Consider the following 24,433-nt stretch of genomic DNA (forward strand, 5'->3'; position numbering starts at 1 on the left):
AACATCACTGCCTGGGCAGAAAGATTATGCCAGCTGCAATTCAAATGTTTAGTGTACAAGAGGGTGAGCCTCCTAGACATACTGCTTCTGTAATATTTTCCGTCTGCTCTCACCCATCTCCCTGCCCCTTCCGGATCAGACAGACAATTCCATTAGCATCCTGAGCCTCACGTCAGACCCAGCCGACCTACTCAGTCTTTAGTGGCAGCCCACTCCCTGCTTTTAGAGAACAATTCACACTCTTTACCAAAGACTTTATATATGATTTGGCCCTTCCTTCTTCTCCAACCTCAACTGCCACCCCATTTCGATTCTCTTGCCCTGGACCAAGCTTTCCATGCCTCTTTACAGGCTGGGCTTTCCCCATGCTTCCAATCACAGCGCAGTCACTCCTTCAGCAAGACCACCATGGTCATCCAGTGTCACATGGGCCCCACCCAATAACCCTCCAGCACACCAATCCCTCCACAGCACACACCACAACCCGTAATCCTCTTCTCTGCAGGAAAGTGTCCTACTGTCTGCCTCCATCATCAGACTGAATGGGAATCCCCAGAAAGAAGGGCCTTTCTCCCCTTCTCACTGCCCTCCCTCAGCACCCAGCACACATGGTAAGAGCTCTAGACAGTCGGTGCCTCCATCCTGGTTCTAAGACCTGCTTGATGTACTTGACCTCCAGCTCCCCTCTGTATTACTAACATCTCCAGTGGTCACCAAATGGTCACTGCATCCCCAAGACCTGCCCTACTGCAATCCTGATCTCAGAAGATCCTCCCTCCTACATGTTTTTCTAGCACATCACCCCCCTCATTCCTCTCAGATCTACTGAAGCAGGAACACAGTGGTTCAGAGCACAGGGGGAGCCACAGCCTGAGTTCAAGTCCCAGCCCTATCACTTTCTGTAGAGTCTTAAACAAGCTACTTGTCTTTCTGTGCTTCAACTGTAACTGAGTAATAGTAACCTTTATGTCACAGGGTTGATGTGAGGATGAAAATAAAACATACAAAGTACTTAGAACAGTGCCTGGCTGTGTAAGTACTAGTCACTAATAATAATAATAATAATGATAATAATAATAACAACAAGATGATGATGATGATGATGAGGATGATGATGTGTGCTCTTTGTTTTCACCAGGAGATGAACTCCCCTGGAGTTTTCCCATTTGACCCAGTGTGTTAGTTCCCTCCATCGTATCCATTCTGTGTGCTTTTCAAATATCATCCCAGGCACCTGCAATCCCACATCTGATCTCCAACTACATGATCTGAATCACACTCACACCCTGACCACTGTGTTCTATTACAGGAAAATGCTCTGCAAATCTGTTTTTTCTCCTTGATCCTCAACGGCTATACCATCTTTATTAACCTTCCTCTCCTCTAATTTGAATCCTGAAATCCTAATTTGAATCTCCTCAACTCATAATTTGAATCTAAAAAATACAATTACTATCTTTGGTCATAATGACAGAGGAAGAGGAAAACATAAGCATAGTGAAGGAAACATGTAACTCTTCCCAACCCTCCAGAGATACCCGCATAGAATCAGTACAGCAGGTGCAGTATCATCTATTGTTCAGCTCTGATCATTCTCCAGCCTAAGCTCCACCTTTTCCTCAAACAGAAAAAGGGGAGGCCTCCTTAACCTTGACCCTGCAGTGTGAGAACAGTGATCTCAAAATCAGAAAGCCTCTACCTCTTGATGTTCAAAAACAACAGGAAATCCTCTTTATTCCAATCAAGTTCTAGTCACAAGGATGGGATGGTTGCAGGTATTTATGATTTCCAGAGGAAGCCAAGTCATGCTGGACTTATTGAAATCAAGTTCCAAAGAAATGTGTAATTTAATCTCTCTGGGGAAGTTTCTTGTACCCAGGGAGACAGGGATCAATTTTTTCCCCACAACTGGACACTCCCAAGGAAGAATACAGGAGAGAAAACAAATGGAACCCCATGGGCTTAAGTTATTTTGTATAAAATCAAAAGAGAAGAACTGATTAAAAAGTCTAGATGTTGTTTTAACAAAGTATTCTCTATGGAATATTCTAGTGCATGCTTGTTATTTTCTTAGTATATATTCATAACAGAAAGGTCTGGAAAGTTCAGGGGCCAACAATAAACTGACCTATTGTGTGACTCTGAAATAAATCAGGTCATTCCTTTCTGAATTCTATCAGATTCATTCTGTAAGGATTTTTGTGGCTTTCATTCAGGTCATCAGAGTTCACTTCCCCTGAGAACAATTTCAGGTTTGCATAAATAGGCAAGTATCCAAGAAACAAGAAAAAAATAAGTCTATTTTCTCTGGTTTGAAAACTGTTTCCTATTTTTCTGCTTTCCCTTCTCAAAACTGGGCTCAGAGGATAGATGGATCTCAGCTCTGGGTGTCGGGCTGGGGTATTTCCTCTTTGCACCCATTTAGCAGGAGGTACTCTGGCCACTTCCCAAATGGCAGCACATTCTTCTCAACTCTTTCAAAGCTTGTCCTCAGGCACAGAAGGGACAAATTCTATTCCAGCCTTGCCATCCAAATCCTCTCCACATGTGGTATGGGGAAAAGGCTGTTCAAGAACCCGGAACAGTTGGTAGTTACCCCAAACCAGTTGCCACAAGGCCTGCAGGTACACACTCCATGCACCAGCTCCTTCAGAATGAGAAGTCTGTTATGGAAGGAAAAGGAAGCTGCGTGTAGCTCCCTCCACAGACTATTTCCCAGGGTCTCCTTCTGCAACAAAAGCAAACGCAAAGTGGGCTCCTTTCCAGCAGTTCCAACTCCTACTACTGAACTCACTATGGGGCTTCTCGGCTCTGTGGCTGGGCAGGTGGTCTTGGGGATTAGTTTCTTATCTCTCTCTCTCCTCTCAATTTATTTTCTCTCTTCAGAGAAATGTAAATACAGTGAAATGCCCTTCTTTCCTAGTGTTAATATTAACATATAACTGTGTTTACTAGACATATGAAAACAAGGTACTATATTAATGAAGACCTAAAAATAATGGCTGTAGAAAGGCCTCAGACAGAATGAATTTCACCTGCCAGGTAACAATCCAGAAGAACCTAAAAGCAATTCTGAGACATGGACAGAAGGTGAGCTCTGAGTAAAAAGGTGTCCGAGGATGAGACTTCATGTCACTGCACTGTGACAGCATGGTTACTCAGGTACATGGCAGCTCAGCAGAAGAATCTAAGGAACACCCACTCACTCAGTTCATATTTAATGCTTACTATGTTTAAAATTCTGTGGAAATCAAAGATTACAATCTGGTGCCTCCTAGGTTTTACAGTTCCTTCGTTAGCCTGGTGATAATGATACAGTCAATATGGTAAACCAAAGAAAACAGAGGATTCTGCCTGCTTCAAAGATATAGGCAAAGTGAAGAAGAGAAAACTAAAAACTGTTTAAATACAAAGAAAAATTCCAAATCATGAGAAATAAACCCTTGATCTGGAATGGAGGATGGAACTCAAAAGTCAGATGAGAAAGCACTGAAACATTCAAAACTTAGAAGGCTGTTAGAGCAAGACAGAGTCTTAGCACTTTGGGGCTAAGATTCTGATGAGCCCCAGAGAAGGAGTATGCCTGACCCACAGGAAATCCAAATGTCAGGACTTCTCCCTCAGGCTTGAAGGTATGCCACCCAAATACAAGTCAATCCAGGGAGTAACAGGTCCCCGGGCCAAAAAAAAAAAAAAAGACAAACTCTAGAAGCAACAACATCATGTGGCCCTAACTAAGACAAATGAGAAACTTCCCTAGGTCTGCAAAGTCCTACTCCCATAGGACTCCCACATGTCAAACAGCTCCCACTGCAGAGGCCCTCATAGTCACAGCAGACTACCGAGCATGAATTCAAGCTCCCAGAAGACACTCGGCCAGTGCAAGTGTCAAAGCCAAGCTCCAACTAGTAAGCAGTCTAAACAAGACTTCAGAAGTATAATTAAGTAACTGGAAAAAAGCAAAGCTGGAACAGTAGGAAGTATATCAAGTAGGGGTGGGGAGGCGCTAGTAAAAATTCCAAACATGAAAGAAAGTAGAAAGGAAGGTAAAAAGAGAGACACATCTCACTGAAATGAAAACCTCAATGGCCATGCAAGATCAATCTATAAAAATCCATTCTGTTTCAATACAATGTAGTGAACAATTTGAAAAGGAAATAATTTTTTAAAATTACATCATTTACAATGGCATCAAGAATATTTACAAGATTGTACACTGAAAACTACAAAATATCAGTGAAAGAAATTAAAGAAGACATAAGTAAATGGAAAGATAGTGTTTATGACTTAAAAACGTAATATTATTAAGATGCCAATACTTCCCCAAACGATCTAGAAAATACTCCTCATTAAAATATATCTGACTTTTTGATAAATTAACTAGCTGATTATAAAATGGTAAAGAATAATCTTTTTATCTAATAATGCTGGGACAACTGGATATACAATGGTGAATTTAGACAGTTGCCTCAGATTATATTCAAAACTTAAATGAATCAATATTTAAATGTAAGAGCTGAAAATATAAAATTCTGAGGAAAAAAATCTTCAACACCTTGGATTAGGCAATGATTTCTTCTATATAACATCAAAAGAAAAGATAGCCAAAGGAGAAAAGCAGAAAAATTACAAACTTATACTCAGAAAGACATAATAGAGCAAAAAGAGTCCATTGAATAGGGAAAAATGCAAATCATATCTGATAAGAGGCTAGTATAAAGAAGAAATGAAGAATTCTTACACTCTAACAATAAAAGATAAAACCCAATTTCACAATAAATCAAGGATTTGAATAGATATTTCTCTAAAAAAGATAAATATCAAATATCCAATGAATACTTGAAAAGATGCTCAACATCGTAAGTTATAAGGGAAATACAAATAAAACCTACTGTGAGATACAACTAGATGGTTGTAACCCAAAACACAAACAAGATGTCTGGCACAGATGTAGAGAGAAATTGGAACCCTGATATATTATTGTAAAGGGGTCTGTTACGGCTTTTACCTAGATGCCCCAGCCCCAGCCTTGTGCACTTAAAGGTGGGGCTTGTAGGAGGTGGCTGGATCTAAGGTGTATGAGTATGGATTATGGGCATGTGATAACTGGATTAGCCAACTGATTGGATTACTGCATAGTTCTGGGTGTGGCTAAATGTATTTACCTTGGGTAAATTCACCCTGGGTGTGGGGAGCACCAACCAATAGACTTGTAGTCTGCATGGAATATAAAGGGACAGAATGAAGCTAGGATCACTCCTTGCTGCCTTCTTCCTACCACAGCACAAACTATTTCTCCTCTTCAATGCTCCTCTGCCATGCCACCCTGACTTGGGGCAAGCTGACTATGGACTGAAACCTCTACAAACTATGAGCTAAAATACACCCTTCTTCTTTTTAACTCGTGGGTATCAGGTATTTTATTCCAGCAACAAGAAAGTAACTAAGACAGGATTCAAATGCTTTGTAAAACATTTTAGTAGCTTCTCAAAAAGTTAAACATAAAATTACCATGGTCCAGCAATTAGTTATACTCCCAGTAAATATCCCCCCAAAATTAAAATATCTGTCCACATAAAAAACTTGTACAGGAATGTTCACAGCTACATTGTGCATAATGGTAAAAAGTGGAAACAACTCAAATATCCATAAACTGATAAATGGATAAACTAAATGTGGTGTATGCCTATAACACGGAATGTTATTTGGCAATAAAAAATTAAGTATCAACACATACTACAACATGAGTGAACTTTGAAAACATGCTAAGTGACATAAGGTAACATGCTATATGATTCTTTTTATATGAAATTATCAGAATAGGTGAATCCATAGAGAAAAAAACTAGATTCATGGTTTCCTAGGGAAAAAGAATGTGGAGGGAGAGCTAATGATGGGTACAAGACTTCTTTTTGGAGTAATGAAAAAGTCCTGGAATTAGATAGTGGTGATGGTCCACAACTCTGTGAGTAGATTAACCACCGCTGAACTTTACAATTTAAGGGGTGAATTTTATTGTAAGCTTTACATGTCACAGAGTATCACAATGGGCAACCTAAGTAAGACTAGAAATAGACAAAGAGCAAAGTCATGTATTAGAAGACAGCTTATGCAGAGACTGTAATGTCTCAGTGAACAGAATTTGCCCCCATAGAAGTGAGAGATCTATCAACACAACAGTGCTGTGGGGCCTCCTCATGTTCTCCTTCTACTATAATCTGCCTCTTATTCCCACCATGCAATGAGAAGTCCTACACTCTTGTCTAGAGAGCCATAGCAATTTAGATGGGGGTTATTTGTTCATTTTATGGAGGGACTAAGATTTCTCTAAGTAAACACAAATACAGTACGAGTGTGAGGGTATGGGTGTGTGTGTGTATATAAGTTCCTATAAGAGCAAAGAGTTAACAGTAAACAGATAATAAAAGTTCAGGTTGGGAAGAAAAAGATAAGTACAATAGGCTGAGTAATTCCTCCAGGATCTCTGCATGCTAATTCCTGGAACCTATGAGTGCAACCTTACAGGGGCAAAATGGTCTCTGCAGATGTGGACTCCTGAGCCTCCAGAAGGAACTAGGCCTGCTGACTCACTGGTCTTATAACTGAGAGGACTCATGTGTTCTAAGACAACACATTTGTGTTGTTTTAAGTCACTCAATTTCCAGTATTTTATAACAGCAGCAATAGGAGGACTCTGAACAGGAAGACTTTGCAATTCAACCTGGACAGAAATACACGAATATGACACCAAAACATATCAGAGCATTGAAACTTCCTCCCAGTTTATACAGGACATTGAATTCTCCCCTTTTCAATGCCGAGTTAAGTATTCAAACAAGTATTTATTTATTCATTCATTCAATATGTATTTATTAAGTACTTATTATAGGTCAGGCCCTGTATTTTAATTAGATTCATAATGGTTATTCAGAACTTTTGTATCAGAAGCATTTACACAATTTCACCAGGAAATGAGTGCTAACAACCGTCTAGCAAACTACAAAACCAAAACAGCATCTAAAAGCATTTTTATTTTTGTCACTGCTATTACATACTCACATAAATGGCCTGTATCTACTTGGCTGTGATCATCTCATGTAAATGCTCTTTGTCGTCACCTATTTGTGGATATTTTAAGTAGTTAAAATCCCAAGGTTAAACACTACTTCACTATCCATTAATTTTCTGATTTCTACGTCTTGAATACATTTGCTGCCTTTGACTTGGTTCTCCCTAGAGCCAAGCCTCACTTACAATTCTCTCTCTAGTAAGCACATGTAATAGAATTTTTTTTAAATTAGAAGCTTCCTAACTACCAGCCAGTCTGGCTCCTTAGTTTACAGATGTTCAATGACTAGCATATAGCCCTGAGCCCAGGAATAGTAGGGCTAGAACCAGAATCCCAGGCCAGGGGCTCTCCCACAATCACAGGCTGCCTGCTCCAGAGTCCCAAGTTCTAGGCCTGAGGGCTCTGTCTCATTTTAATTAACCCTCCCAAGCTATTGCCAAATGCAAAGCCCGGACGACTTGTCTCTTCAAAAAGACTGTTAGCATGAAACCAATCTAAGCCAGACCCTATGAGAATAAATTACTCTATCAACAAAAGTCAAACTGACATTTTTCACATTGGCTCACACATTTAATGTCGCTGAATCTGAGCAGATAAAAAGATGTGAAGCCTCAATTTTAGGGAAAAGAAAATGCAAACTATGCAAACACCAAATGTTTTGCCTGCCATTCCTGAAAGTGTTTGTTTTTCTCTCGTTTCCAGTGTAGGAGGAGATGGCTATTCCTCACACAGGGATGCTGGAACCAAGGGGAATAAAACCTTTCCTGAAGGCATCTGCACACACAATGCAGCATCTTCAGACTGTTCAAGCAAACCCTTCAGCTCAGCAATTTCACTCCTAGACTTTTTTTAAGGAAAAAAAGAAGAGTTCCCACCAGTCATTAATCTAGAAGGACAGCAAAAGACTGGCAATCGTCCCCTAAACATTAAACGACGGATGACTGTTAATTATTGGTATAGCCACGCAAGGTAATGAAGTATAAACTAACATATTAAAAGAGGATTAATAATATCAGGAAGCGCTATAATGAAATAAGCAATCAAAAAGCATGTGATAAAACAAGATGTACCATTTGATCAGAATAATGGTTAATAAAAATGTACAATGCATACACATACACACAAAGATTGTAAAGATACATGCAAAATGTTATGGATTTTTTTGTGATTTTGCTATTTGCACATCTTCTAAAATAAACAGATTTTCTGTGTTATTCTTAAAATCCACTGCCTTTAACTTTTCCCAACTCTCACATATACTCTTCATTTATATATTCTGTTTCTAAAACCCTGACAACTCACTGGCCACAGGTGCTGATCGCTGCATCTGGGTGGTACTGCGGGCTGCCTGCTGTACTGGGCACATCAGCCCAGAGAGTCCTCTCTTGGGGACCATGTCCTATTCTGGCTATTCTGCACAGGGTGATCCATTTGAGCTGTTAGCAATCTTGAGCATGGCTCTCAGGATCCTAGTTTTAACTCAAAAATCCAAGCATGTCCTCAAACCTAGCAAGTACAGAACGTTGCCCTGGCCTAAGACCCCAGGTTCTGCCCAAGCTCACCGGCCATTCATTCACTCAATATATGTTTATTGTATCATGGGGTCTCTAGGGCAGTGCTTTTGAACTGGGAGTTGAGACCAATGTAGGAAAGGTGGAAATCTGTTAGTGTCCTGACCAGCAGTTTGTAACCAGGATAAAAGTTCCTCCTTCCCTCAAGGGGAATCAGCCTCCCTCTGGAATGTCACATAAATCATTCCCACCACAGGCCATGGCTGCTTTAAGTCACCATGAAAGTAAATGAACTGGTTGGAAAGATATTTATGGGGCTGGGGTGTGTGGCTCAGTGGCAGAATATGTGCTTAACATGTGCAAGGCCCTGGGTTTGATCTCCAGCATTTTAAAAGGAAAAGTATAACACACTGCAGAGTAAATAGATGGGATCATCCTGTTGTTAACAAAGACAGAATAGATATGTTAAGAGACACTATTTAAGGCATAAAAAAGTGATTGAAAGTATATAAAAAAAGTTATTTCTGGTCTTTTAAGGTTGTGAGAACTTATTCTCTCTTTTCATTAATTTCTTAATTTTCTATATGGAAGATGTATTACTCATATGCTCTTAAAGTGCTGTTAAGCATTCCTGTATTTATTATTCTTCCTATATGAAGTGTCCCCCTAGGCCAGTGAGAGAGAGCCTATGGCACAAGTGCCACAGCTGGCACACAGCCATGTCACCTCCACATCACACCAGCAGAGGAGCATTTAATTGCAGTGTTGACGTTTTGCGATAAATAAGTGGGTTTTGGGTTGCAGTTTGAGCATTTGGTCTCTAAGAGTTTCGGCATCACTCAACTAGACATATGGAATTGAGTCTGGCTGTGCTCTCTGGAATGTCTGCCTATGTATCTAGCAGGCCTCTACAGTGAATATCAGGCCTAAGGAGTGCTGTTCGGCTCTGTTGAAAAGCAGAAGGCAGGGCTGGGGATTTGGCTCAGTGGCACTGCACCTGCCTCATAAGCACAAGGTCCTGAGTTCAATCCCGAGTACTGAAAAAATAAGAAAAAAAGAAAAGCAGGAGGGAGCAGAATTCTGAATGTCTCACTAGCATGAACTTTAGGTTGGAAGTCTCACTGATGGCACAGGTTTGTTCTGCTATTTAAAGAGAAAGCTTTGGACTCACCCTTTCCTTGGCTCTCCTCTCCCTGTAGAAGTGAATGAGAGAAGAGTGCATAATGTGCAGGTGATAAGTGCAATCAGCTAGAGCTCTTAGTGTGTGGGTACAGACAAGCTTCAGGAAATAGGTTCTGGCTATGCTCTCTGGAATGCCTATCTGCAATACTAATTTTCAGAGTGTATATCAGGCCTCTATAGTGAATAGCAATTTGGCCTAAGAAGGACTATTCAACTTCGTTGAAAAGCAGGGGAAGCAGAGTTCTGACTAGCGTGAACTCTAGGTTAGAAGTCTGATAACACAGACTCGTTTTCCTGTTTGAAAGGAAGGTTGCAGATTTGCATTTTACTTGGCCCTCCATTTTCCATTAAAGTGAATGGATGAAGAGGGCATGTAGTGCAGTTGGTAACTAAAAACAGCTAGAACTCTCAGTGTTTGGGCATCCAGTGGTGGCAAACCTATAGCACACATGCTGCAGCTGACATGCAGACCCCTCTGTTGCCACATGAGCTGTTGACACACAAGCCATGTTGCCCCTGCTTCGCTCCAATAGTTGAACATTCAGGTTTAATTGCAGTGTTGACACTTTGAGATAAATAAGTGGGTTTGGGGTTGCAGTTTGGGCTTTCAATGTCTAAAAGTTTCATCATCATTGTCCTATGGTCTTCAAGTTGTCTGTGGTCACTATGTTTAGTTGGATAAGAGAAGAAACACAAGAAAGACATCAGGATTTTTTTTCCTGAATCTTACAGGACTATAGGACTATCATTACCAAAAGCCAACTCAGCAAAAGCAGGCTAGGTTTCTGTCACCTAAATAAGTGACTGCCAGGACAAGAGAGACACTGGTGAGAGAAAAGAATCAAAGATGGGGAAGGGGCAAAAACTCTCAGGTTATTGTTTGAAGACTTAGTGTTCCTCATCTGTAAGACAGGGACAATAAGAGCTTTTCAACTAGGTAAGCTTTCAAAGCTTACCTAGTTGAAGTGAAAAACTTCCAGTAAATACAGGCGGTGTACTGTGGGGAAGTACAGTACCTCAAACAAAACCTTCACCTTTCATCAGTGAGGACGAGAAGCTTAGGAGAGAAGGCAAAGGAAGTACTCCTATGCCTGCTGCTGTTTAAACTTTCTAAATGACAATTTCTGAAGTGTAGAAAGAAAGCAAACATCCACTGTGTGTGGAAAAGAGAGGCAGGAAGAGAACAGGGTGGCTAGCAGCACAGGGGCTGGAGCCTTGGGTCCCCTCCGTAGCACTGGCCTGGACAGGTTCTGTGAGTGAGGCGCCTTTTGAAAATGGTTATGATCCGGTCCCACCCCAAGGTCCACAGTGACGTAAAAACCTGAGCATCTACCATAGATGAAACACTGTCCTGCTCACACAGGAGGTGGGAAATGACAAAGATTTTAATATTGAAGTTCAAAGTATTCATACACATACACATACGCACATACACATGCACATGTCAAAACTAAGGAGTAATTTGGGACGGAAGGAGTAATTCTGGACACACTTGGAGAGAACTGAATGTTTTAAATCAAGCTGCAGGAGCCCATGCTTCTGGCTGGGAAACCAGGGAAGCTCTCTAGGAAAGAAAACAACTTTGCTATGCACCCTACAGCCAGAACAGGATTTTAGCAGGTTAGCAAGGGATGGATCTATTCTCTGGAGACAGAACAGCATGAACATGATGGCACTGAGACCTGGAGGCCGAGTGTGTGCCACAACATGTCAAATGAACATTGATAAAATAAATGAGCACTAACAAATAATCATAAGCATGGTTATTAGTAATGAGTATGGAAGAAAACGTGGAAAACTCAAGTGCAAGTGACCTTGTGAACTAGTGGGGATACCTTAGACATTTTCAGGAAGGTGGCGGCATAATGAGAAGTGTTCTGCAGTTGGCTTGATGTGACCACTATTCTGGGCCACTTGTGCAAACCAAAGGTCTGCCAACCACTGCAACACTCCAGATCCTGACAACCAAGGTCAGATCAGTGGCTGCAGTCTTGCAAAGGAATCCAGAGGTAAAAGTAAAACTCCAATCTGACACATGAGCCTCAAAAACAATCCAGAGCACAGCAGTATGTACTGCCAACACTTCACTAATGGTTCTGACCACACTTGATGATAAAATATAAACTCTATAGAGTTTTTTTTGTTTTTTTGGGTTTTTTTCTGAAATAGTTTCCCTTCTCCAGGGAACAGCTGAGAAACAGGCCTGGCACAGAGGCTCTTGAGTCATCTTAGCTTTCTTGTCTTACATGACAGTGGACAGAGCCACTGCAATGAATGTCTCCTATAGCAAAGAGTGACCCCCCTACACACACAGAACATCAGCTGCAGGTTATGATGAGCAAACCTTATTGAATAATCAGGAGAAATGAGGTGCAGAGGAGGGAGGGGAAATGGGAAACAAGCCATACAAAATAAATGATGGTGGACTAAGGATCAATAGTACTGAAAGACATCAAGAGCTGGAAACCAGAAAAGGGTGGCACTACCTTCTAGTTCCAGGGAAGGTCGCCTCATGCAAGATGTTATACAAACATGCATCCCCTGGAAAGGCAGCCAGTTCTCCTCCTTCCCACCCAAAAATGGCACCAGTGACTTGCTCAGGTGAGGCCTACGGCAGCAATCTGAGGGCTCCTGATCTCAGTAAGGGTAAGGTGAAGATAGTCTTCTATAAAGCACTTGATCAGAAAGAAGTTGGTAACAAAAAAGAGCTTCCTTACAGCTCCTGGACAGCACAGGCCTGTGCGGCTCAGTCTTGAGATCTGGAAAGGGACCAGCTGGTGGGTGCAAATCATCATGTCCACAGATGTGAATTCTCCAGATAAGCTCATTCCATCCACTCCAACAGCCCACATATTAGGATTTTAACCATTTAAAAGAAAAAGTTCCTCCAAATATCTTACAATGAATGATGTGAAATTAGCATTTTTGTAGGTCAAATACTAAAACATTACTAGGGTCAGTGGCAAGGCACACTTCCCAGCTTTTCTCTAGAGCAGGGTGCACAGCTTTATTCTTAAAAGGATCACAGATAGTTTAGACTCTGAGGGGCAAAAGAGAAAACATAGAGTATGAAGGTACTTATATAACCATTTAAAATGTTGCCATTATAAAGTCCATCCTCAGCTCCTACAAAAACAGGTATTGGCTAGTTTATCAACTTTTGTTTCACAGGAGTTAAGTGTAAACTGTATTCTGAGGATATTCATTCTAGAACTTGCTAAATTTTATGTAAAGCAGTAATGACAACCTTGAAGATAAAGTACATGTACACTGCCAACCTTGATGCTGGCAGTCTGAATTCCCGTTCTGTTGCCAGCAATTTCTTCCCATTGCCACTACTTTTAACTATTTTATTTGATAAACAACTGTCTGGATAAGGGCTTGAAAGTGGATCTAACTTTTCTAGGAAGAAAAAACTGAGCTTTAGAAGGAAATGGGACTGAAAGGTAAGCATGAATAAATATAACTACAAAAGGGGTGTGGGAGCAAGAGCATTGCAGGCAATGACCCCAAACACATCTCAATTTGAAGCCAGAATTTCAGAGGGCCCAAATGGAAGTGACAAAGTAAATGACTATCTACACACCTGTCCCAAAGCTTCAAGACTAAAGGAAGCAAAAAGTAAGTCTGAGACAAACTGCCCTCTCTATAAATAAAAGCAGATCATTAAATAAAAAATGCTCCCGTCCCAGGTGTGGTGGCTCATGCCTGAAATCCCACCACTTGCGAGGCTGAGGCAGGAGGTTCACTGTGAGTTCCAGGCCAGCCTGGGCTACATAGTGAGTTCAAGGCCAGCCTGGACTACATAGTGAGACTGTATCTCAAAAAAAAAAAAAAAAAAGGGCTCACTTTTTCTCCTCAGTTAATCAGAGTAAAGACAAATAGCAGAGGAAAGCAACTGTAGCAGTTCCCAGAAGACTGCTAGAAAAACTTAAGTGTTGTGACACACAGAAAGTCATCACCAAGAAGCCTGCAAAGGTTTCCTCCTTTGGGGAACATTAGGGACTAAGAGCCAGGGCCTCTCCCTCTAGTGTACATGAATCAGAGACTTGCTCACAGGACATCTCTTCTGGGTCCGTGAATCTTTTCATTTCAAAGAAATTAAAGCAATCATTGGGATTTTTTTAAATTTATGGCACTACTATTGTAATATATATTTTCATGAAAAAGATTTTTTTTTTTAAAGAAAGCTTGTTTATGAGTGAATGCATTGAAACAGAAAAAGGGAATGGCTGATCTTCTAATCTTAGAGAGCCCTTGATTATAACAATACTAATTTAGATAACATTTCTCATCATTCAGTATTAAAAACTTATCCTACAGCAGGATGTAGACGACCCTGTTAGAGAAGAGTGCCCAAACTGCAACCCAAAGCTCACTTATTTATTGCAAAGTGCCAATGCTGCAATTAAACCTGAATACTGAGGTTTTAGTTTAGAAAAAACAGCTCATACATTAACATCTTTTCTCTTAAAAGAAAAACAAATAACACCCATGCCATAGGTTCTCCACCACTGCCCTAGGGTAATCCACGCTTCTGCATTTCTCAGTGCTTTCATTCATATCTTTTACCTCTTCACCAGTTCAGTATCCTACAATATTCTATGAAGAGAAGAGAAGAGAAGACAAGACAAGACAAGACAAGCGAGCATAGGATCCCATACGTACATGAGCTGCCTAGATGACAGGGAGCCTCCAGGTACCATCTGCCCATAGTGACAGTCAGCACATTAGCAGGGGCCTCAGCAGCTCCCAAGTACTCAGGAAATAGTGAGATGGTTAGCTGTAGTGGGAGGAGACAAAAAAAAAAAAAAGGTAGAAACAGAACAGAGACTTAGAATAATGATTGCATTCTTCATTAAAATGCTAATGATGACCACAAATTTCTAGATAACCATGTTTATGAATTATTCATAGTCACAGAGGAGATAAAGTTCCCTTGTCACTGCAGGCTGGCAAGGAGCTTGCTGGTGGTTAGCATGTGGCCCCTGAAGTCAGTGTGACAGAGATGCAGGTCACTGCGTGTCCCTCAATGAGGGCTGGCCGGTCTCCCCCATATTCCACTGGTGCTTTTTCATCTCATTCTTCCTTAATGTCAAGGGGAAACATTAGTCTGGCTCTCTGTTATGACACCTGAGCTAATGTCCCGTAACATTCTAAAAGCTTGAAAGGAGAGAAGGAAAATTTCTGTACTGGAGAGGCAACATGTCAAATTGCTTCTAAAAAAAAGTTTTTCACTGAAGTATAAGATAAATATGAGAAGGGCATTCACACACCTACAGCTGGATGGCTCAATGAAATTTCCTAAGCTGAACACTAGTGCAAAGAGGAAATTTTCTGCAGGGCAGAAGTCCTTTCATGCTCCCTTCTAATCCTCTGAAATTTTTGCCCATTTTTGTGAACATCAAATTGACTTACTGTCATTATTCATGTTTCACTTATAAACAATGCTGAAAATGTGCTATATGTCAAGCATTGTGCTGAGCACCTGAGCTACAAAGATGAATAAGGCACTATCTCTATCTGGAAGGAAAGAAAAGGCTAGTGGGACCAAGGGACATACATAAACTGACCCCACAGGAAAGCTCAAGGAAAGTAATTAACTTGAGGTTCATGTCAAGCAGGGACATCTAGCCCTGAAATGGAGAGGTCAGGGAAGGTTTCCAGGAAAAAGGGATGCTTAGCACATGCTAAGGTTGGACTGGAGAGTTAGTGGAGCTGCAGTGGGAGACACAACAATGGAAAGGCCAGAGGTAAGCAACTAGGTGGCACAGCTTGCCATTCCCGGCCTCTTTCCAGGGGGAGGCCAGGGAAGAGGCCCAGGGCCAAACCGCAGCCTTTCTCATCTATCAGAGAACTGTGCCTTTGTCCTGGCTGCAGACAGCCACAGATGGGTCAGACGTGGGATTCAGCAGTCTTACTCTTTCCAGATGGATCTGAAGAGAGCAGAGTGCAGGTAGGGAAAAAAAGTAAGGCAGTCATCTGGTTGTTACGACCATTCCAAGAGGGAAGGCAGGATGGCAATGAGCGCTGCACACGCAGGTGAGGAAAGGGAGAAAAGAACTGATATTTCAAAACCTCCATAACCTAAAAGTAGGACAGACTGGTCAACTACATGTGTGTGGATGTACTGACCACTGAGGCAGAGAAGAAAGGAGAAGAAATAGGAAGAGATGAAGTGTAGTGTGAGGCACCAGAAATCAGGATGCAGAGATTCAGATGGGAATTGCCAGGTATCTTTGAGTATGAATAACACTTGGGAAAGTTTGAGCAAAACATAAAGGCAAGAAGTGATTATTATATGGAGAACAGCACAGACTATGTGAGTTGGGGACATCCCTGAAGGAACATGGGCAGAGTTAGAAGACTGCAGGATTAGTACTAAGAGCAATACCCTAGAGGACACAAGCAATGACAGAACTGGCAGAGGAAAAAGATCTTTTGAAGAAAGTCAAGAAAGAATGTCAGAGAAGTACTGTGGCACTTATGATAAATATACCTTTAGGTGTGACATTTAAGAAATCACTGGTCACCTTGATCGAGTGCTGTTTTAGAGAAGTGGAGGAGGCAGAGACAATGGAATTGACAGAGCAAGTGGAAGAGCAGAGGAAGGAGAGTGGAGGGCTTTGGGAAAGCCTAAGTGCTAACAGAAGGACATGGTGTAGGGTGAAGAAATCAGTTGAGAGGGAAAGGCTGAGAGCACCAGAGGGAGGAGATAACAATGAATTCGATCTCAAAAGAGGCAGAGGAAAAGATCAGTAGGAGAGATCAAGAGGCTGGCCTTGAAGAAGGAGGAGAATCCACAACTCTCTGATATTAGAAGGAGCTTGGTAAAGATAAATTTGGTTATGGTACATATGCAATTAACAGAATTGGGATGTTCGGGGTGAGAGAACCAATGACATCAACATTCTTGGAAAGAGATGGCAAGGCTCTCTGCTGAAAATGAGGTTACATGTAAATAGTTTGAGGATACAGATCTTGAAATTCTTGGTCTCTGGCATGCTAAACCCACAAAATCTAAGCAGTCTGATTCTGTTTTAAGGAAAACAAACACGGGCCAGTACACATCAAAGTGGAAAAGGGCCTTTGTGCGGTAAACATGCCCATGGTAAAACTTAAAAGAGTGTCAATAGTAGTATATAAACAAAAGATTTAGAAGAAGGCTCCTGCTAATGCGACCTTTCCAATGGTTTGCATATAGTATCATCAGCCAAAATCATTGTCCACTATCCTATGAGGCTTCCTGATATGTTCCAATTCAAAGATCCTCCTAGTATGACTATACTAACAAACAAAAAAGGAGAAGCAGACACTGGCACGTAGGGGACAATGGAGTTGGCAGCAGACTTCCTAGCATGGTGCCTCTTAAGATTGAAGCTAAACCTTCCTACCTCAAGCTGCTGCACACTTTCCACCCAGGGTCTTAGCAAATCCAGAAATGGGGCAAAGTGACCTCACTCGAGGAATGTATCCCAGTAATGGCTAAAGTAGTACCTTAGAAACCTAATGCAGTGGAAAATACCTTGAAAAGCACTTTGATATTGTCCAGGTAGCCTTTGTGATCCCCAAAACCCTGGGTTTGCCTCATTGTTTATCTCTTCTGCAGTGAATGAGATCTCTGGAACTTGATAGCTTTTTAGAACCATATTATTCTCATTGTAGTCAGCCAGGATTGAGAAGGTTCCAAAAGCATCAGATGTCTCCCAACTGAATCATTCATCTTTGTAACCCAGGGGCTAAGATACAGTAAGCAGTCAATAAATGTGTAATAAACCAAAAAAACAGCATAAGTAAAGAATTTTCACAACTAAGACATAAAGAAGCCAATTAAACGGTGAGAACATAAGTACCCTTCCTATATCTTCCTTTCCTGCTCTAATTAACTCAAAGCAAAGCTGAAAATTGGATTCAACTGCATTTATTTTTCACAGAAGAAAATCTTTATAAATAAATATTGCATTCAGTAAAAGGTTTCAGAAATTATGAAAAACAGAATGCCCCTTAAACGGGAAAACAGGTGTATAGGAACACTGTGAGCATACACAGAAGCAAGACCGCAGACTTTACATCTGTCTGCCTTCTTTGTTCTCCCCGTGGAGGACAGGACTTCATTACTTTAGCCGCATGGTGCCTCTCCTCCCAGATGCTAATGTACACAGCTGCATGCTTCGCTTTAACCCATCAGGCAGCAAGATAAAGCGTAATGGGATCATAAAAGCCTTGCTTCCTCAAAACTTCACCTCAGTTATAAGCCTATGTTTTTGCCCTATTATATACTTTTTTATTATCTACCGGTTCATTTCTTTTAACACATAAGCTCTGAGATGATCATACCGAATACATTTAATATATTACATAGTCGCTCACTGTAGTATTTGTCTGGAAACAACTTTAATAATAAGCTTTCCAAAACTAAGAAAGAATTGTGTTTTTTTAAGTTGTATGTATTGTGTGATATTTTTCTGAACAATAAATAACTTGATCCTGAAAAGATCAAATGTGATTCTGCCCACCTGATCAGCAATACCTAGAGAAGGAAACAAATCTTTGAGATTACCATTCCTTTTCCTACTATTCAGAATGTTAAGAAACCAAGATAAATAATATGCTATTCACTTGAATGCAAGCCATCAAGGGGAGGAAGGGAATACATTTGCCAGTCCACAAAGTGTTTAGTGTGCAGCTTTTTAATTACTATGTTTATGGTACTTTGTATAATATATTCACCACCACAAATGCTCTACAAGGTTATTAATCCTCAACAAATATATTAATGCTTCCCTCCTCTCCTACAAACTCTTATTATGCTGATGTGGAGCAAAAATGTCAAGAATTCTCTCCAAAATAAACATTTCATGTCAACAGTTACTAGTTTCTACTATCCTCATTTAACTATTTCTAATATCTCCACTTAAGTATTTGGTCCTATTGACTTAAAAGATGAATTTTTAAAAATGGCTTTGCTTATTCCAATTTGTCTTTTTTTTTTTTTGGTACCAGGGATTGAACTCAGGACCTTGCACTTGCAAGGCAGGCGCTGGAACCACTGAGCTAAATCCCCAGCCCTACAATTTGTTTTTTAATATGACAGGTGGTGTGAGTTACTAAGAAGCTTGCTTTTCCTCTTCAAAAATAATATATTCATTAGCTCCATAAATTATTATACTCTGCATCATTCTCCTGGTACGATACAGTATAATTTCTGTTTTAGAAATCTCAAGAATAAAACATAGAGAATGATCAAGATTTTCATAGTTGAAGGACTACCCATCTAAGTGTTACATGGGTTTAATTTCAACCATAGTGGATTAATTTTGTTTCTAAAAGGAGAATTGGGAATATGATTAATCTTTGGTGACACAGAATCATTAATAAGACTATCGATTATTTGGCTGTGTTGGATCATGGGAATACTAATTCCAAGGAGAAGGAGCAGGACCAGCAGTTCCTAGGTCAGAACCTGGTTTCTACCACCATAAAGTGGGCTGAATGGGGAGTTCCTATGACAAAAAAGGGGGCCCTGAGAATCCAAAGGAAGAGACTGCTGAAGTTCCAACACCAAGAAAGTACAGTTTGATTTTCTTATATCTCATTATTTTATTTGGTTTCCAAAATCATAGCTGACTTGAAAAAGGAAAAGGTCAGTACTCAGATGAGATGCAACACTTCAGGGCAAAGGAGAAGCAAAGGTGACTTAGTTACAGGGCCAGGTGCAGAGCCAAGACGATCCAGAGATTTAGGGTTAAGACGGACTTTATGTATGTACTCCTGGTAAGCGGACTTTTCCTGCCTATGAAAGGCCAGGTGTAAGACAGCTGTTCTCAGAACCTTCTGGGGCACAGACAGCCGTCTGTCCCTCTGCTTAAAGCCCAATGGCTGCCTGGCTTGGGGGGGTATTTTGTCTGCCTTTCAGTTTGGCTTTCTCCTCTCCTTTACCCTGAAGAGTTGCACCTCATCTTTGTCAGGATGTCAACCTTTCCTTTCTTCAAGTCAGTTATGGTTTTGGAAACCAAATAAAATAATAAAGTATAAGAGGACTAAACTTACATCTCCAGATTTGGCCTGAAGGACACAGATTCTTAACATACTGGGGCTGTTGGCATACTGTTTTTTATTATTTCTTGGTTCTTCAAGAATTTAAAAATTATTCCTTAACCAAAACATATTTGAAATCACTTTGTACAAATAAAGCCCTGCCTAAAACCTGCCCTGGGGTTGTTATTTGTAAGTGACCACTGTCACTTTGACAAGGACTTTTTTGAGAAATCCAATCTGCAGAATCTCTAGAAACACAGTAGAAACAGTTCTTCTAAGGTGAACTGTCTCTAAAAAGTGGAGGAACAAACTCAGAACCTGGGGAGAGGAGGTTACTTTGTCACTGCTAAGTGGCTGTGGGCAAGTCAGTTAGCCTTTGAGGCTTCATCTGTAAAATGGGCTCCTGATACCTACTTTCCAAAGGCATGAGTGAGTACAAAATGAAAGGCCCAGAAGAGCTAAACAAATACAAATTAAACCTTAAGTGGAAACATAGTACATAATCCTTATGACACACAGATCTTTACTTACAGCTGGGAAGGCCACAGCTAGTGGTTTCTGACTTTCACTACCTTATGTGATAAAATTATTTTTCCATATTATTTTTGACAAAATAGTCCTTTGGCTAATAAATAAAATGGCCTTAACTGCTTGAATAGAACATACAAGTAGTACTTCATTTCCACATTTAAAAAAAGAAAACCAATTAGAATATAAAATTCCCCATTACATCTTTCCCACTGTTTCTTCCATAGTAACTTATCCAATCCAAGTTACTTCTTTTCTTTTCCCATTTTTATTTAGTATTGTTGTGAATCCTTTTTTTTTTGGTACCGGGGATCAAACTCAGGTCCTTGCGCTTGCAAGGCAGGCGGCGGAACCACTGAGCTAAATCCTCCGCCCTTGAATCCTTTTTCTCACTTTAAATTTAACCCTTGCAATAACAGTAATTAGAATCTATATATTTTTTAAAAGTCTATAAGCCACCTTCATATTTCCCTTAAATGAATTCTATTGTCTTCTCTTTAATTTCTCCTGCCTCACTTTCAGAAACACAAGCAGAACTTTCTAAAATCACTAAAGCAGCGCAAAACAGACCATACAATATTTCAGAGTTGTCTAAAGGAGCCACTTAAAGTATCCCTGATTTGTGACACATCCAACTCTTCTTGCAAATAATTATTTTCTCCCTGATAATGATCTCTTGAAGTTAAGATACAATGAGAAATGTGCACATCCATCTCCCAAAACAAATTAAAGTGAGACAGGTAAATAAATCCCTTTAAGAATTATCAGCAAAAATAAAAAAAACAAAAGGAGTAGGAGGTAAAATTTTGCAGAAAGAAAAAAGAATAAAGTTATTATTACTTTAGCTTCCAAGAAAATTTCTATCTTACCAGAGCTATTTTTCCCCAAGCTCTGCATTAAATAATCTGATCATGGCCAGGGATTTAGCTAAGGGGTTCCAGCACCTGCCTCACAAGCGCAAGGTCCCGAGAGTTCGATCCCCGGTACCAAAAAAAAGTCTGACCATAAAATCTGTAAAAGCCACAAGGGATGTGGCCACCTCATTAGAAAAGATGATCATTTGAGCTATGATAATGAGCACCTATAAAAGAGTATCTGTTTTTGGTTTTAAGGACAGAAGTACTTCCTGCCTGTTGCTCAGAGGCAGTGACATGTCTAGTAAGCTTTAGCACAAAACAGATGCCCCAGATCACAATGACGACAGGAGCCTTCACATAGAAATATTTCCTGCCAGAACTTCTGCAGACTCTCAATCTGCATTTATCAAGAAAGAACATGAGGTATCTAAAACAGAAAAATATCAATTCTACTATATGAAGGTAAATATTGCTTTAACAAGAGGATTCTATAAGCTCTAGATTGGAAATCAGATCAGATTCTCATGCTCATTCAAACCCTGTAGGATACAAAAACCTTTAAAATTTGAATTGGCTGCACTTTTGTTTTACAATGGTGAATAAAGCCCAAAGTAACTGTACAGTAATCCTCAGTACACCTTCATAATATATTAAACTTTGTAAAACAATTGTTATTCTAAAAGTGGAGTTCTGATGAAAGAGACAAGTTGGAAGAAAGATGCTATTTGGGGCCGATTCTGCTGTGGTATTTATGTATTCAATGATGTGAGCCTTCAGAACATTGTAAGACCTGCATTTTGCAAGAGATAAGTCTGAGTAATTTTACCACAGGAACAGGAAAGATGTCAGGATCCTGCACTCTTCCACAGAACTGTAGAGATGACTCATGGAAGCTCCATTCCCCGCAGAACACAACTGGGGCCACTGGACACGGTGGCTACTAGAAAACAATGTTCTTGCCACCCAAATCACAACTCAAAGTGCTAGGAAATCTTAAAAAAAGACTGATCCACCTGGGTTTTACAGTTGTGGAAAGAGCCAGGGATGGAGGCCATATTTTCGTAATGTTAGAAATGTGACATTAGGGTTGTGATTGGGTTTGAAGTCAGATTTGGAATTTACAGAGTTAACTGAGCTTTTTTTCCTATTATTTATTCAAACCTAGAATAGGCAACACTATTTAATTCATTTTGACACTGAAAGTAACAATCTGAATAAAACTGAAAAGAAATGGGTAACCAAATTAACTCTTCTTTAAGGCCTAGACAACCATGTATCCACACTGAACCAAATCTCAAAAGTTGATTAATGAGGCTTTTCAGTTACATGTGGGAGATTATAATCATGCCCTTATCTCCATTCTCTCCTAATGCTCCACTAAATGACATGAAGTGAGGGGAAGACAGAAACTCAGAAGAAGCCATAGAATGGAAACAAACAAAATTCATAAAAATAACTTCTGGAAAATAGAAAGCAGTTAGACCTTTAAGGAGTGAATTTTCAAAGCAAGTACACAAAAAGCTTATAAGAGATTTGTAAATGTCTACAGACTGAATTGTCAGGAAGTAACCAGCCTGGATGCACCGGAACCTTAGGAAAGTCAAGGGAAGGCACAGTTACCCTTGAAATGGGGTGGTGAGGTGGAGGCAAGGTGGAGGGGTCAGTGGACACTAAAGATCACCTGGAAATCCTCTTAAGGACTCAATCGCCATTTCCTTCCTTAGCTGGGAAGCCTGCTAACTGCCCCTCTTCCTAGGCCAGCAGAGGAGAGTTTGCTCACGCCAAGGTTAGACCTCAGATAATTTGGACTCGGGACATTAGGAGCAGTGGCAGTGTCACACTGAGAGGGAGGATAGAGTGAAAATCTGCTCTCTGAACAAAGAGCCCCAGGACCCTTCCCTGGCTGGATTCTCTGGCCAGATATGAGACTGAAAGACTTTTTTGGAGAAATTACCCAGCCCAAGAGAAAAAGATTTATAGTTATCACAACTGGGGGCAGGGGCCCCTCTGGGATAAGGATGACCAGTCAACAAGCCTTGCTCTGGTTTAGATCTAGAATATCTCCCCAAAATCTCATGGATTCAGAGGTGGGGCTTTGGAAGGTGACTGGATCGCTGGGTACCATACTCATCAACGGGCAAATCACTGGTCGGTTCATGACTAAAAGTGCTCTCAGGAGGTGGGGCCTGGGTGGAGGTGGGTCACTGGGGGCATGACCCAGAAGGGGTGTGGGCTTGTTCCTGGCTCCTGCTTCCTTGTTCTCTGCTTCATGGCTACCATGGGTTGAGAAGTTTTCCACTGCCATGGCAACCATGGACTGAATCTCCTGAGGCACAGGCCAAATTAAACCTCTTCTCCTTTAGGCTGTGGGTGTTGGGCACTTTGTCCCAGAGACAGGAAAGTGACTGATATACTCAACATACATAAGAATGAATAAGTAGTAAAAAAAAAAAAAAAAAAAACCAGCAGGGAGTGGTGATGTACACCTTTAATTCCAGCACAATGGAAGACTGAGGCAGGAGGATTGCAAGATGTTTCAGCCCAGCCTGTGCAACAAAGTGAGGCCCGGTTTAAAAATAAATAAATAGGCTGCAGACAGGCAGGTCTGTACACGCCCTACCGAGGTCCTGAGTCTCGAGGAAGACACCGAATCACCCCACTGCAGACAGGCAGATATGCCCATGCCCTACCTAGGTCCTGAGTCGCACAGAACACACCGAATCAGCCCTTTGCAGACAGGCAGGCCTGTGCACGCCCTACTGAGGTCCTGGGTCCTGCGGAAGACACCAAATCACGCCGCTGCAGACAGGCAGCCACCTAATTCCAAACCACGAAGACACAGAGGACACCAGACCACCAAACCAAGGTACTGAGTCCCACTGTTCCCGGTCCACAGGTAGGGGCTTCTGAGCCGCTGTCCCACTGCTCCTGATCCAGAGGAAGGGGCTTCCCATTCAACATCCCTCCCGCTGGTCCCAGCCCAGAGGAAAGGGCTTTTGGGCCACCTTCTGTCCCACTGCTCCTGGCCCAGAGGAAGGGGCTTCCGGGCCACCATCCCTCCCACTGCTCCTGGCCCAGAGGGAGGACCTTCTGAGCCAACATCCTCACTGCTCCTGGTCCAAAGGAAGGGGCTTCCCGTTCAACATCCCTCCCGCTGCTCCCAGCCCAGAGGAAAGGGCTTTGGGGCCACCTTCTGTCCCGCTGCTCCTGGCCCAGAGGAAGGGGCTTCCGGGCCACCATCCCTCCCA

General features: G+C 41.2%; 1 protein-coding gene across 12 annotated transcripts in view; it reads right to left on the reverse strand.

Moving 5' to 3' along the window:
- Apbb2 (amyloid beta precursor protein binding family B member 2) overlaps positions 1-24,433 on the reverse strand; it is a 346,490-nt gene that overhangs the window by 177,063 nt on the left and 144,994 nt on the right. For 11 of the 12 annotated variants that reach the window (XM_087187842.1, XM_087187843.1, XM_087187853.1 and 8 more), the window contains one exon: positions 14,431-14,545. The exons of the other annotated variant lie outside the window; for it this stretch is intronic. The gene's annotated coding sequence lies outside the window, so the exon portion shown is untranslated. The remainder of the gene's footprint in view (positions 1-14,430; positions 14,546-24,433) is intronic. 12 annotated transcript variants of the gene reach the window in all.

This window comes from Heterocephalus glaber, unplaced genomic scaffold (genome assembly GCF_053883595.1).
Source record: "Heterocephalus glaber isolate CG9 unplaced genomic scaffold, H.glaber_assembly_v1.0 deba00001509, whole genome shotgun sequence".
Lineage (NCBI taxonomy): Eukaryota > Metazoa > Chordata > Mammalia > Rodentia > Bathyergidae > Heterocephalus > Heterocephalus glaber.